The sequence below is a fragment of the Protopterus annectens genome, chromosome 8.part0 (assembly GCF_019279795.1).
Source record: "Protopterus annectens isolate FY-2018-M chromosome 8.part0, PAN1.0, whole genome shotgun sequence".
Taxonomy (NCBI): Eukaryota; Metazoa; Chordata; order Ceratodontiformes; family Protopteridae; genus Protopterus; species Protopterus annectens.
In genome coordinates, this window is record NC_056741.1 from 660,959,312 (window position 1) to 660,975,713 (window position 16,402).

A 16,402-nucleotide genomic window follows, 5' to 3' on the forward strand; every position below is an offset into this window, starting at 1 on the left:
GGCACTCCCCTCTCTTGATGTCATGTTTATCTCCTGGCCACACCTCGGTGTTGTACTGCTACACTGTGTGGTACATCCTTACGCAGGTGAGCATTTTGCAATTCAGTATTATTTGACTCAATTGCATGGCATTGACTACTAATTCCTAGTTATCACACAGAACACTGTCACAGACCCTTAGCAACCCTTGCGCCATGGTTGTGGTGTAGCATGCGTGCCATTGACTATTATGGGGATTTCATGAATTGTGTTACATTGCGGTTTTATGACATATAAATATATTTTCATTGTGATCCCATTTTCTCACCGATGCACTGCGAGTTTACTTTGCGTTAGTGTGACTATGACATTAAATGTTATTTTTTATGTGTTGTGCATGTTTTTTATGCCATTGACTTTATATTTAGCCATTGGCATATATTAACATTATAATACGTAAGCTTGGTCCACTTTCATGGCTCCGATTTTATGTTTGAAAAAATGCAAACCGTTTTTATTTGGTTTACATTTCTGCATGCTTACATTATGCCTGCACAACTTCATGAATCGCTATATACCTTCATTTGCATGCTACACTGCTGCGCTTGGGGTAATTAGCATACATGCATCGGGAGCTGCACAGCTCTGGCGTACGCTGGTAGTGCATGTGGAAACAGCTCGTACCTGAATCGCTCGGCGGCCATATTTGGCATTAGATTGCTGATGCTACTCCTGCGCCTAGCGCAAGCTTCATGAATCCTGGGGTAAGTGTACAGAAACATCAAGTAAACAATTAAAAAAATCCTGCACACAAAAGAAATCTTACGGTCTTTATTCACCAACAAAAACAGACTGGTTTCACCATAGTAAGCTTCAGGTGTGCAGTCACCCTTGACTGCTCATGATTCTTGAATAGTTAAATCACCATCACTTGACCATTTTAAAGTAATCACATAATGTGTACATAACAGTTCCAGAAACCTCTAAAAGACAAATATATATAACATTAATATCTTCTTAATGCAAAAATTAATGTAAGTTTATGAAAAAAGTTTATGCATTAGCACTCAAAGAAAATTATAATAATTTCTACATAATGTCATAGAAACAATCCATATGTAGAAAATAAACATGGAATATCAGTGCAATATCCTGACTTGCATGCAGTTATGACACACATTGATTTTATTTTATTTATTTTTCTTTATCTTACATTTGTTAACCGTGAAATTCTGACTGGACCAGGTCCATTTTCAGCGGTAGCCTGGAGAGAAAACCTCCGGTATTTAGTTATAGAAAAACAATACAGTAAATATAATACACAAATAAAATGTAGTAAACTGATTACAACATATATGGTGAACATAGTAATAAAACAATAAATTGTTGAAACACTCCAAGTAAACAGTGATGTGAAAAATGAGTAGAATGACAATAGCAGTTATACACTGTAGTCCCTTGGTATGAGAAGAAATATATCACGTAATTCAACAGGTAAAAGTTTGATTTTTCAAATAAACAAAGCATGCAGGTGACCAGAGAGCAAGTGGGGGAGTTAATAGCAGTGTGGGTATGTTTATGTGATACAAGGGCATAACCAGGTACTAAGGAGATGTGATTTGAGAGGTGTTTTGAATATAGAGGTGGAAGGGGCAGTGGACAAGGAGTGGGGAAGGGAGTTCCAATTTTTGGCAATGGTGTGGGAGTAGAGTACTTTCCCTGTGTTATTATTAGCCTTGGTGATGCAGAGGAGAGATTTTTCACTAGATCTAAGGTACCGGTTTGCAGTGTAGAGAGTAAGAAGTTTGGATATTGAGGGTTTTTTTCAGGGTATTTCAGAATATTGTAGGCTGTAACCAGCTGGTGATAGTTATGTAGCTGCAGTAGCTCAAGCCATTTTAGTTCTTTTAGTGCAGTACAGTGATGGGTTCTATAGGCTGAGTTGCAAACTTGGCTATTTTATTGTAGCATGATTCTAGTTTGCCTAGGTCAATCTTTCTGATTTGGGTGAAGATTGGTGCTGCGTACAATAGAGTAGAGAGGAGGTGGCTTTGTGCTAGAGTGACTCTAGCTTTTTGTGAGAGAAAGGACTTGTGCCTGTATAGAGAGCCCAGCTTTTTGTGTACTAGTTTTATGGTATGTGAGATGTGGACATCAAAGTGAAGATTATTGTCAATTTCAATTCCCAGAAGTTTGGTGTGGTTAGAAGGGGAGATGGTAGTGCCATCCTTGGATGTTATGGTAAAGGAAAGGGGGGTTGATCTATTAGGGAAAAATAATAGCAATTTTGTCGTCTTGGGATTTAGTATCAGTTGGATACCTGAGATCCATTTTTCTACAGAGTTGAAGGTATCCTGATTGAGTGTTTGTAGAGTGGTGGAAGATGAGGCAGAACAGATCAGGGTTGAATCATCTGCATACTGAATGAGTGTGGTGTGCCGTATTGAGCTATTGAGGTTGTTTGTGAATATATAAAATAGTAGTGGGCCCAGTATAGAGCCCTGTGGGACTCCTATGGTGGTTGGAAGTTGTAGAGACAGAGTTCCTTTCCACTGGACAGATTGTTGCCTGTCAGATTGGTAGCTTCTGAACCAGGCTATAGTAGATGAGGTGAAGGATAGTGATGTTAGTGAGTCTAGTAGGATGGAGTGGGAGACCATGTCAAATGCCTTTGAGAGATCCAGAAAAATGGTGGATACATAATTGTTATCATTCCTGTGAAGGTTGATATGATTACAGAAGGACAGAAGGGCGGCAGTAGTGCTGTGATGTAGACGGAAACCATGTTGTGTGGTAGATAGGAGATTTTGTGTGTTAAGAAATGTTATCACCTGCAAGTGGATGCATTTCTCAATAATTTTAGATAGGGGGCATAGGATGGCAATAGGTCGGTAGTTGGAGAAGTCATAGGAGTTACCTCCTTTATGGAGAGGAATGATGTGAGATACTTTCCAGAGTTTCGGTATGCAGGATTCTTGTATGGAGAAGTTGATTAGGATGGAGACAGGATATGATAGGGAATCACTAGCCAGTTTTAGGTATACAGCAGGTATGTTATCAGCTGCCAGTGTGGTTGGTTTGAGTTTTAGGAGGTGTTTTTTGATAGTTGAGGTGGGGATAGGTGATAGGCTGAAAGAGGGGGTGCTATGGGATTGGTTGGGTTGTGATTGAGGTAGGCTGTTTTTGGTTATTTGCCTGGACAGGGCTAAGATGGAGTTAGTAAAATGGTTATTAAATTGAGAGGCTATGTCTAGGGTATTGTCTGTAGAGTTAGGAGCTGGAGTAGTGGATTTTCCTGGTTTTAGTAGGGAGTTAATGGAATGCCAGAATTTTTGTGGGTTATTTGAATATTTGCTTTGGGCACTGAGAAAATAGTTTTGTTTGTTTATTTTGGTTTCAGCCTTGGCCTTGTTTCTAAGCTGTTAATAGTATTGCCTGGAGCTGTGGGGTATTATCAGTTTTCCAGATTTTCCAGGCTTTATATCTGGCTTTTGACAAAGCTCTAGTGTGTCTACTTAGCCAGGGTGCGTAGTTGGCCTTAACTCTGATCTTTCTGCTGGGAGCAAGACTGTTAAGAATGTTGGAGAAGTTAGTGTTGAAGTAGTCTAATACCTGGTCTAACCTTAGGGTTCGTAGTGGTTCCCAGTTGCAGTGGCTTAGGACAGTATTTAGGTATTGTGGGGTAAGGTTACGGTCATCTCGTACTAGTTTGTAGACAACTGGTTTGGGGTGATTGGAGTGTTTATGGAGTAGGAAGGTGGGGAGATGATCACTTAGATCATCCCTGAGATAGCCTACTGTATAGCTTTGCTTGGGATAGTTGGTCGGTGTCCAGTCCAGTATATTTTAGTTTTATTTTTATTTTACATTTGTTGACTGGGATAGTCCGACTGGATGCATGTCCATTTTCAGCAGAGGCCCGGGGAGAAAAGCTCCAAGGGTAAGCAGATACAGCATTACATAATACCAGCATTACATATTACAAACAGATTATTTACAGATATTACATAAGTAAGCAAGTTAAACAATTTCCACAGGTTACAGTTAATCCTGAGCACAAGTCAGGAAAAATTAAATTACACAGTAAACTGGTTAACAGATTTTTACACATTCTAGAGAGAGTTAGCCAGGCTTGATACATTGACATAGCTAGTTAAGTGACAAATGTTGTTTGAGTCTAGTTTTAAATTGACCTAAGGTGGAAAGTAAGGTAATATCAGCTGAAAGAGAGTTCCAGGATCTACTTACAGAGTTTGCAAAGAGAGAATCACTAGCTGTGTTATTAATTTTGCTAGTCTGAATTAGTAGTTTGTTAGAGGATCAAAGCGGTCTAGGATTGTTATAGGGGGTGATAATATTTTTAAGTGCAGGAGTATTGTCCGGATTATAGAGGATTTTATAGGCCATAATCAGTTGGTTATACTGGATTAGGCTGGGTAGTTCAAGCCCAAGCTGATTTAGATTGATGCAATGATGTGTCCTAAAAGGCAGCCCAGTGGCAAACCTGGCAATGTGGTTGTAGCAAATTGAGAGTTTGTTAAGGACAGTCTTGTTTAAATTCAAGAGTAGAGGGGATGCATACAGAAGGGTTGAAAGAAGGTGAGAGCAAGCTATGGCAATTTTAGCTGGAGAGGTTAGGAAGGCTTTTATTCTGTAAAGTGACCCTAGTTTTTTATTGATGGTTTTGATAGTTTGGTTAACATGTAGGTCAAATTTTAGATTAATGTCTATAATGACACCTAATAGTTTTGTAGAGGGGTCAGGGGGGATTATTGTGCCATCATTTGATTTTATGGTAAAGATGAAAGCGGTAGACCTACGTGTTGGTGAAAATAACAGCGTTTTATTTTTTTTGGGATTTAGGATCAGACGATGTTCAGAAAGCCAGTTTTCTGTTGTATTAAAGGTGGTCTGGGTAGCTGACCATAACTCTACTGGAGATGTGGCTGAGCAAATCAGAGTAGAGTCATCAGCATATTGGATACAGCTGACTTTTGGGATGACAGTATAAAGGTTGTTAATGAAGATGGAGAACAGCAAGGGCCCTAGTACAGAGCCTTGTGGTACTCCAAGGGTGTTAGGTAGAAGGTTAGAGAGTTTGTTCTGCCAGAGGACAGCCTGCTGTCGACAATTCAGGTAGGATTGAAACCATTGAAGGGCTCCAGTATCTAGACAGAATGTTTGCAGGGTGTGGATTAAAAGTTGGTGATCAACCATATCGAATGCCTTTGAAAGATCCAGAAAGAGGGCTGAGGATATATAATTATTCTTGTGATTATGGTTTATGGTGTTGGTAAAGGCTAGGAGGGCTGAAGTAGTGCTGTGATGAGGATGGAAGCCATGCTGAGTGTCTGCCATAAGGTGATTCTGGATTAGGTGGTGCATGAGTTGTCTATGAATACATTTTTCCTCAATCTTTGCAAGTGGAGAGACTATAGCTATTGGCCTATAATTGGAGAATTCAGTAGAGCTGCCTCCTTTGTGAAGTGGGATTACATAGGATATTTTCCAGATGGTGGGAATTTTAGCTTCTACTATGGCTCGATTGATTAGTATTGAGACGGGGTAAGCAATAGCATCAGCTGATTTTTGTAGGTACTCGGCAGGGAGTTGATCAGCAGAAAGTGTAGTGGGTTTTAATTTTTTGATCAAGGTACGGATAAGTGAAGTGGCGACTGGTTGGAAGTGGAATGCGAGTAGGTTTTTATGGGTGCTACTTTCAGGACCAGGGGAGCTAGGAGGTAGTTGGCTAGCTAGGGCTTGAATTGTCTCAGTAAATAATTGGTTAAAACTATCAGAAACATCTTCAGGGATTTTATCAATAGTAGCAGCTGGGATTGGGGTTGAAGTTTGTCCAGGATGTAGTAGATTATTTAAACCTGCCCAAAACTTCTGAGGGTTATTTTGATTTACTGTCTGTAAATTACAGTAGTATTGTTTTTTGTCTTGTAAAATTGATTTTTTGGTTTCATTCCTGGATTGCCTGTATTTAATGTGATCTTGAGGGTCTTTAGAAGAACGCCATAAAGCCCATGCTTTGTTTCTAATGGTAATTTTGAGTCTAGACTCTTTAGAAAGCCATGGCACAGTTTTTGCCTTGGTTCTCTTTGAACGAGCAGGTGCATGCAAATCAAGGATCTCAAGGAATTTGTTGTTAAAGTATGCTACTGCTTCCTTTAATAATCATTTTACTAACTCCATCTTAGCCCTGTCCAGAGGAAGCTATATTGGTTTTCAGTATAGATTCTTTTTTTGTTTTTTTGTCTATTCTAGTTGGTTCTTTAATTAGTTGAGAGAACCCATATAAGTTGATATGGGTAGAGGGGCTGCTGGAGTTGCAGGCTATCCAGATGGTGTTTAGGTCACCCAGTAGGACTGTTTCCTGTGGTAGATTGTCCTTTGTCCAGTGTAGGATTTCTTCTATTATGAGTGAGTTATTGCCAGGGGATATGTAGCAGCATATTATATTGATTTTCTTGGTGTTTCTTATAGCGAGGACAGAAAACAGGACTTCAGTATTTTGAAATGTGGGTGGTGTGGTGTGCAGGAGCTGGAGGTTAAGGGTGTTTTTGAAGAGAATGGCTACTCCTCCTCCTTTCCTGCCTGCTCTATCAGATCTAAATGTATTATACCCTGGGGAGAGGAAGTCTTCATCTTGGATACTGGGTTTTAGCCAGATCTCTGTAATGGTGAGTATATCAGGGTTGTAGTGGGCTATGAATGCATGCAGGTCTATTAGTTTGTTGGTGATACTTCTTATGTTGAGATTTAGGATCAGCAAGTCAGATGCCTGTTTGGCTGTGAGGGGACCTGGATTTGGGTGCATGTCACCAGAGGTTATTAGTTTTTGTAGGAGTGTCAGTATGTGCTTTTTAATATTAATTGTTTGTGACATTGGCCTAAGTGTGCTTTTCCTAGTGTAATGAGTTGGTGTTCTGATCTTATGTGAGTAAGATGTAGTTGTGAGATTTATAATTGTAGGGCAGATGTAGAAGTATGAGTGGGTTTGAGAGGGTGGGCTAGTGTGGGTAGTATGATAAGAATAATTGTGCAGTGGTTGGTCTGTTTGTATGGAAGTAAGGAAAGTTAGTGATATTAGAGCTAGTGATAGGGATGTAAGTGTGGGTAACATGATAACCTTTAGAGTGAATTCTACAATTAGGATTCCTGGTTGTTTGTGTGTAAGGGTGGAGCTGTGTTGGTTTGGTATGTGTTGTTTGAGTGGATCAGTGTAGGAAGTAATTGGACTGGAGGGTGGGAGGGAGGTGGGAGAGTGGGTTGGGCTAGTGGTCAGATGATAAGGGGTTAGAATAAATGTAGCGGTAGAGTGGGTGGGTGGTAAATTGGGACAGGGTAGGGGAGCAGAGTGAGCCCAGCGGAGTGAGGCGAACGGAGCAGGGCCAGCTAGACTGCGAGGTTTTGAGAAAAAAACAATCATTCAGACCTCTGTTACAGTGGGAGAAAGCAGTAATTGAAATAATGCTAATTTTCCACTTTAATAAATAGCTTTCCACCTTAATTTATAGCTCTTCACTTTAGTATATAGCTCTCCACTTTAGTATAGAGCTCACCACTTTACTATAACGCTCAGTTCTATATAGCAGAAAATGTGGGTTCTTTTATGGAGGGAGCTACTATAATTCGTTTGTACCATGGGAACCCTGAATGACTAAGAACACTCAATGCAGCTAGTATGTTTTTAGTGCAGGTAAGATTAAAGATACACACCTTGATTTTTAGCTGTGAAGCAAGAGAAAACAATCTCCTGCACTTTAATCCCGCAATATGTGGTAATAGCCATGTTGGTTTAGATAAGAACTCTGGGGCTGGCGTGGGTTAGGCTGGTGATTTAGAAGTTAAATACCTTACACTTACTTGCAGGTGTGCACACTGAAAAGGATCTGGGGAAGCTTTCTCACCACAAGCAGGCCAAAAATAACTCAAAATGGCGCTGCTCAGGGAGACCCTTTTATTATTGCACTTGGTCCTAAAACATTATAAGCATACCAATCTAAACATGAATGAGTCATTAAGACCTTGTTTGAATATGATTCTAGTGTTAATTATCAATCATCCTTCCTTTGCATCAAACATTTATATATATAAAGTATAACGCCCCATTCAGCATGTACCTTCACATGCAGCAGTTGGAAAGACAACAGAGGCTCCTGACCAGGAAAATCCAGAGTCTCAAACACCTATCCTATACAGATAGGCTAAAAGCCCTGTTCCTCTACTCAGTCTCATGCAGACTGCTCAGAGGTGACCTGTGTCTGACATACAATGTCATTTCAGACCCAGCCTTGATGGAGTTGCTGCATATCTGTAAGACAAAGTCTACTCGAGCAACCTGCCACCTCTCTTGGTTAAACATTGTGAGCGGCATTCAGTAGCAATATAAGTGAAGTGAATGAACCCTCTTCCTGCTAAATACACTACTGAAGTAATTTTAGAAAAAAATGCACTCACAAATTGCAGGACTCGTGTGTGTGTGTGTGTGTGTGTGTGTGTGTGTGTGTGTGTGTGTGTGTATGTCCATATAGCTATTTATATTAATATCTGTCTATATATATATATATATATATATATATATATATATATATATATATATATATATATTTATTTATTTATTTTTATAAAAGACTTCTAAACATGTCATGGAGGGCTCTTGTAACAGTGTGAATGCTTGAAAGTTTGGCATCATTGCATACTAGAATTATAGGAGTACTTCATGATTTGCTAACTATGCCTTGACCTGTTCCCAGGTAATCTTCAGTAGCAGCACAAGAGGTATGCAAAGAAGGAAATAGTGATAAGAGATTAGACTTTTGCAAATCTGTAGACAATGAAATTGTTTTGCACTATGATATGCATGCAATAAATATGATTTAAAGGTTTGTTAATTGCATCCACATGCAATTTGAAGAAACTAGGGTAGATTTTCTGAACATTAGTTGTGCACAGCTAAGTTTCATGTTCTTCCATAGGAGACTTTGACTCACCAGGATTTAGGCCAGAAGTAGCTAAGCTCATGTACCTATGACCAGAATATTTGAGATAATCCTGTTTTGGAATTTTGGTTTACTTTGACAGATATTTCTCATAGTCAGTTTGGATTACAAAATAGTGGACACCCCACCCATGGGTAAGCTTTTATTGTCAGGAATTTAAGAACAATGGGCTTCCTGTTCACGTGAAGCAGAACCTTTCCCTGAACATCTTCAACTGCAATATGGACCAGTGATTGGAGACTCAGAAATTAACATCTGGGGTGGTACCCATGTTCCTTATGGACAGAGAGGCAGGCAGGGATAGAAAATTGGCTAAAATCTGGGTGAAAGTGGCTAAGCATGTAAGAGGTCCTGAGCCGTTAGCCTAGTATTCCCCTATGAACCCATGGAAGCAGCATCAGTTGGCCTCACATGTTTAACCTAAACAAATTTGCTATTATAGTTAAAATGTATATAAATCAAACTAAGAAACTGGTTCTGAGATAAAACTTTAAAAGGGATGCTGGTAATTTATTGTTTAATGTTGATGGCTTAATAACTGAAACAGCATATGGAAGTTGCTGCACAAATTAAAATCACCAATGGATTTCATTCTTGAGTGGAATGAATACATTAATAAAAGATGAAAAAAATAGGCAAGAGAACATGGCTGACAAAGAAACAGAAAGACAGCATCAACTCAAAGCTGACTAAATCTTCTGCAATGATATATTCAGGCAAAATATGTAGTGCATTCAGATTAATGTATCATATGAAATTTATGTAACTCTGTGTTACATGGTCCTAAAATTAGAATCTTCATCAGCTGAATAAAATATTATGGATTTTATTTTCATGATATTCAAGGAACATGAAAAAAATGAATTAAAGAATAAAAAATTGTTGAAGGTAATCCCTTGAACAATTCCTCTGAAGCTGAAATTTTTATCTGACAAAAAAGCAAATCATTTTGGCTTTATTTAATTAAACTTCATATGAAAAATAAAATGCTGACAAAGACTTACCAGTCATTCCTTTGACACTTCATTTCCCGTACTAAAATTTAAATTAATAAATGAAGACATAAAGAAAAGCAATTGATTATATTCTAAACAGAAACTTGTTTTGTTGCAAAGATTGACACAAAAATTAATTTTATTTTATACCTCTTTTAAGCCTTCTTTGAAAGTAGAGGATAGTAATAATGTTAACAATAAGAAGAAGAGCAATTACTGCCCACAGGATTGGTTGAATAACTTCTGAACTGATGAATATACCTAGAAAGACAAAAATATTTGTAATGGCAAGTTTTATTTGTGAATCAGGCTATGTTCAGTCACCTGAATAGGCAGTAATTTACATTCAATATATTTCTTCTGTTCTTTGACACATTCACCCCTGTCGTAATGGTACAGATAAAAGTACATACTATGACACATACGTATCCATTTCAAATTTGTCCCCTTTTACTTACTAGCCCTGTAGTAGATGACCACTACCTTATAACTAGGGCAAGCCACTGTAAAACCAGAAAGTGAAAAGTGTTGAATCCAGCAGTTGTGTAGATGGGGGAGCTACTATTAACTGCAGTCTATGTCTGACTGTTACTTTGGCCTTGATGATACTTTATGCACTGTTTCTGTGACCTTGCTGTCACTTTATGCACTGTTTCTGTGACGTTGCTGTTACTTTATGCATTGTTTCTGTGATACTGCTATTATTTTATGCACTGTTTCTGTGACCTTGCTCTTACTATAGGATTACAGTGTTTTGAACACAATTCGTACAACCACCCAGGGTGACTCCACAGATCTGCAGTCCCCAGCATTATAAACCTATACTGGTTTTACTCCTGGTGGAAACCAGAATCTGGCTTACAGAGTCGTTGTACATTATACCATATACGATTTCTTGACTTAACTGACATATCAGCTGTACATAGTGATAATTAATTAAAGAAACAACTCACATAATTTATGCATTAAAATAATGGTGCATATTGCATTGTGTATGTTGTCTTTGCAATATATTAGTGCAGTTCTGACCTGACAGCACAAAAGGATGTTACAATATGAGATTTTGTGGTTTATATGATTTGTCTGTATGTACCATCAAGTGTTCCAGAAAAGAACCCCTTTCTCCAGTCAATAGCATATCAGTAACTTGATTCCACTGACCTAGTCCCCCTACCAACTTATGCACATACTGTATTCTCCAGTTACCTCCAGCTTTTTACATGTTATTTATAAATGTATGTACATGTGTTTAATTATAAACTTTTTAAAATTATATTATTTCTTCCTTACTCTGAAACTCACAACTGATTATACTGCCAGTGAAGTAAACCTAGCACCCAGTAACTTGCTTGGTACTCATGTCCATATTCTTATATTGAAACTGGTCAAAGATTTGTTTTTAACTATTAATTCTATGATGCTCTTCTGATCATAAAACTTTATTTTGCACTGCAGTTTTTCTTGCAACAATTAAATGTAATTGCTTTGGCTACTTTTGCAGATTAAACCTCCTTTATACTAGGCTGCAGGCTGTATAAGGATTTTGTGTATCTATGTAATTGTTCTGTCCATTTATCACTATACATGAGTGGCTTTAATGCAAGCTTACCCTAAAATTAGTCAATCAACCTGTTACCATTAAATTTAAATTATCTGTTCAAATCATGTTTTGTCATTGTGAATGTGTGCCAAGTGCCTTTATTTTTATGTTTTGACAGAACAATAATATACGTGTAGAATTTGGACAACTCAATTTAATAGATCTTGCACTTCTTCTTGTCTTTACTACATGTACTGTTTGCTTTTGTGTCACAATGCTGTACAGATGGGGAGTTTGGTATATATAAGTTAGTTCAATGTGAGGAGCTTGATCTCTATGTGAGAAGGAATGGAGGGTTGCTCTTTACATTTTTTTAATCTGTGCCCTTAGAGTACATTACGTATCAGATTTGAACAGCAGAATCTCCAATGAAATTCCCAAGAGACAGACTCATGATCTTATATTGTTGAAGCTGTTAAAGGTTAGTTTTTATTTAGAATTGATTTATTAGAGGCATAACAGCAGTCAACATTGTTTTTGTTTATAGCTGAATAAAACAAATGTATTAATACAAACATTAATAAAACTGACATCTATCTGTTGTTCATATAGTTTTGTAGACTAATCATATTGTCCAGTTGTGAGGCCACTGCTCTGATTTTAGGACAATAAGTACATTTTTTGAAACATGCATTTTTACATCATAGTTTAAGGTAGATGAAGGCATCTGCTGCAGAATCATGCTGCTGTTATCGAGCATTTTATATAACTTCCCACCCCTGTGCATGTCAGTGACCACCCACGATGGAATATACAATAAGAGTATGAATTGACCTGCCCCACATGTCTGCATGGAGCCTAATTTCAGCAGGACACCCCCACCCATGCCCAGGTGGCACTCAGCACTGATGCACTATTGTCTCCAGGTCTCCACACAAACAGCAATGTGGCAGAGTGTTGTGGTATGTGCCTCACTAACCTTCCTCCCATGATGGGTGCACCCATCTTTCCCATCTGTGCCATCGCACACACAAGCCAAGAGCTGAACTTTGGCCACCTAGGCTGTAATCAGGGTTTGAACCCTCTACACCACTGGCACAGGCTCATACAAGCTGAAACTGAATTTTACCTTGATTATTGATCAATGAAATAAAAGTCATAATATATAGATAGATTTTGTTATAAGACATTCATAAATATCACAGGACCTAATATCAAACCAATTGAGTTGTTTAAAGTTAAAATGCCTTGGACTTTTTATTATAATTTTCTTTATAGCATGGCCTGATAAAGGCTTGAAAGCTTTATAGATTAACAAATTTATCAGATAACTGTTCACAATCATGGTCTGAAGTATAGCTGTTCAATATTAACATTTTTGAGTGATCAATAGACAAAAATAATATATAAAATGTTAGAACTACTATAGCAAGTCCCAAAACGTAGAGACTGAATGAATGAAAAACAGAATATATTAAGTCTGACATGGGCATTTCTTTGAATATTCACTTTTCTCCAAGGTATGGCAATTTTAGAGTTGTTATATTTAAGTTTGGGGAGCTGTTGGGGGCATTGTCCCCTGCAAAAAGGAAGTCTGAAAGAGATAAGCAATCTACAAGATTCGTTCTTTTCCTGGGTTTTTGTCTTTTTTTCCCATCTTGCCAGCACGCAGCATTTCGAGTGGTGATATTTTAGTAAGTGTCCATATAAAATACTATTATGTTTAGTGTGTCCCCAAACAACCTTGTTATAGCTTAATGATATACTCTAATTAAAAAAATAATCAGAACATTTATTGTAGGTTAAATGGTGTTGGTCAGTGAATGGAAAAATTAGACATAGAATAAAGACAAAAACTTTTAAGACTATGGCAGAACTCCTTAATGGTAACACTATAGTGTTTTTAAATGTTCTTAATTGAGAGAATTTCAATCATCTCCATACCATTAAAGGAAACTAATTGTAATTTTTCACTGTTTAACATATATGTGACTAGCCGAACCAGTTTTGGTTGCCATAAAGATTTAGTATCCCATATAGCTTGGGAAGACTGGGGGTTTATCTTTGTCAACAAACAAAGGTTTATTATGGTTCCACCATAATTTTTCCATATTAATAGATTATGCTTATTGTTTTTGTTTTCTTTCTGCTTTCCCCTGCTGTCTATCATTCATCAGCCTCATCTAAGCCAATTAGGCCATTTGCTCCAAAGAGTTGAAAGTCAAACAGGGATGGCCATTAGTTAGACAGTCTTTTTATATGTTGCCCTATTTCCCACATGCAACAGATTAAGTTACAGGGAAAAGGCAATGCAGTAGGATGCAGGAAAGTATATCCTCCCACTTCTGTGAGTGACATTTCCCCTCAGCAGCAGTGCTACTCACCCCTTGAAGCATCAGTGGTGGATTCTATCTTCACCAGGGAAATTGTACCAATTAGTGTGCCCTTGTCAACGTACCACCCTCTTCACCCCCTGGTGAGAAGTGATTGGGCAATGCATCTAAATTGTACCCCTCAGTGCCTTACCCCTCTAGTTCCAGGGTCTATAATTAACCCCCAATCAGCTGGAATGTAATCAGAACTGTTTTCTCTGTGTAAAGGAGCCAGGCCAGGTAGTTTATCCCAAGTTATTGTTTAGACTCTTTGTAATACAGAGAAGCAGAAAAAACAGTGTCAGAATGTTTAAAGCATTAAAAAATTATCCATCATCCGTCTTAAAATTCTTTGACTAGTGAGTCTGAATGACATGAATCTGTCATCTTAGGCTGTCTTTCACAATGTATCTCCATTTTCCCACTTTTCTTTCAGCATCTTAAAGTATTTAAAGCATTGTGAGCAAAGATGATATCAAAGCCAACTATTGCAGAAGCTTTCATTTTCAAGTGCTACATTTTTAGATAATGGAAGTTACATTTGTCAAACAGGTGAGTGAGAGAGTCTGAACATCCTTTATAGTGACTACCCATGCCAAAGTCAAGATAAGTACAACATTTTAATGGACTTCTATATAGTTAAAGCTACGGTATGAAATGAGAGCTATAATAAGAAAGCATAATACAACAAGCATTGCATTTATACTATTTGAGACAAATAAATGCACTTTCAGATGGTCTAACACCTCTTATTCAATTTGAGACCCATGCACTCTCTTACCATAACCCTTCAACATTTCTGTTTCAGGGTTAAGCAGGTTTCTTAGTTGACTTGACAATTATCAGTTTATCAAACCTGAACTTCAAACATCAATGTAATTGATGTATTCTCTTCATGCAACATAAGTTCTTTTTCTTTACAAAGTTTTGTGTTCTGACCAGTCATTCGTAGCCACTTTTCAGACTATATGCAGCTCATTCTCAATCCCTTTACTCATCTAAAATTCTGCAATCTTCTTTTCAGTCATAGCACGGTTATCCATTTTATGTTATTTTGTGTACAGATCTTTACCAAACATATTTTCTTTCATGCTCTTGCAAATAAAATATAGCATATCTGCTAATGTGTCTCTTTTTGTCTGGATTTTACTCAGAACATCATTCACACTGTAATCACTACACTTGTGCAACTTAGTTATGATTACAAATACATTGCATATTGACTCATGCAACACTCCCAGCTCTAGTTTCCCCTACAAATATAGTAATAGAATATTTTGCAACCATGTGCAGCCACCAAAAGTTATTTGACTATATCTTTTGTTAACAGACCAGAAAAGTTGTATCTCTATTCAATTAATAGACAAAACATTTGATGTCACAGTTATTCAAGTTTGTACTCCACAGCCATAGTGCCAGATGAAAATGTAGAAAACTTCTATAGCAGCACCCAGTCAGTTATTGTAGACACACCATCTCAGAACATCTTGACTATGGGATATAATATCAGTGGAAACATTGGACAAAATGCTAACATGAGCCACAACTGTGGCAAACTAGGTCATGGGGTATGGAACGACTGAGGAGTCAGAATAATAATCTGGTGATCACCATCACAGATTTTGAGCATCCTCCATGAAGGTGGTACACTTACATCTCTTCGGATGACAACACAAAAAAATCAGATTAGTTATATTTTAGTGAGAAGATAGTTGAAAAGAATTAGGAATTTGAGAGTATATCCATGCCCAGGTTTTGAATCATATTATAAAATAGTGTGTGCCATTTTCTGCTAAAGTATGTGTCACTAAAAAATTAGTCACTTAACCCCACACTTAAACTTGGACAAATTAGAACATGATACAATTAAATATGTATTTATGGTAGAAGTTAACAATACAGTGTTACTGATAAAATAACAGGAAGATGACGGAAGATAAACTGAAACACAATTGAGAAATTTGAAAACAATTATGGGAGGTGCTACTAACAAACTTTTTGAAAAGAGAAATCCACATAACAGGCCTTGGATTTTGGAGTTAGAGCTCAAATTGCTGGAGGTAAGAAGGAGCATAAGGAAATATAGACATCAGTCAACAGATTACTCAGAATTATACCAACATGCTGATTTCATAGTGGAAATACTAGTATGTAAAGACAAAGCTGCATGGTTAGAGTAGCAATATCCAGATGCCAAAACTGGGTAGGTGAACAACAATGCATGCCAAGCATACAATTTTGTCAAATGTTTAAGAGCTGCTTTTAAAGAAAGGCAAAGAAATGTCAAAGATGATAACAGAAGGTTACTTAGAAAACTAAATGACATCAATGGATGATAAAAGTTGTATACAGCAGACTTATATCATAATTGTTAATGAGTGACTTGAATCTTTAAATGAATATGAGCCCATGATACTGAACAATGAAAAGAATTATGCCATTAGACACCTTCCCAGTCAAAATACATCCGCTATTGGTAACCGTCTTACTGAGCTGATCAAGGAA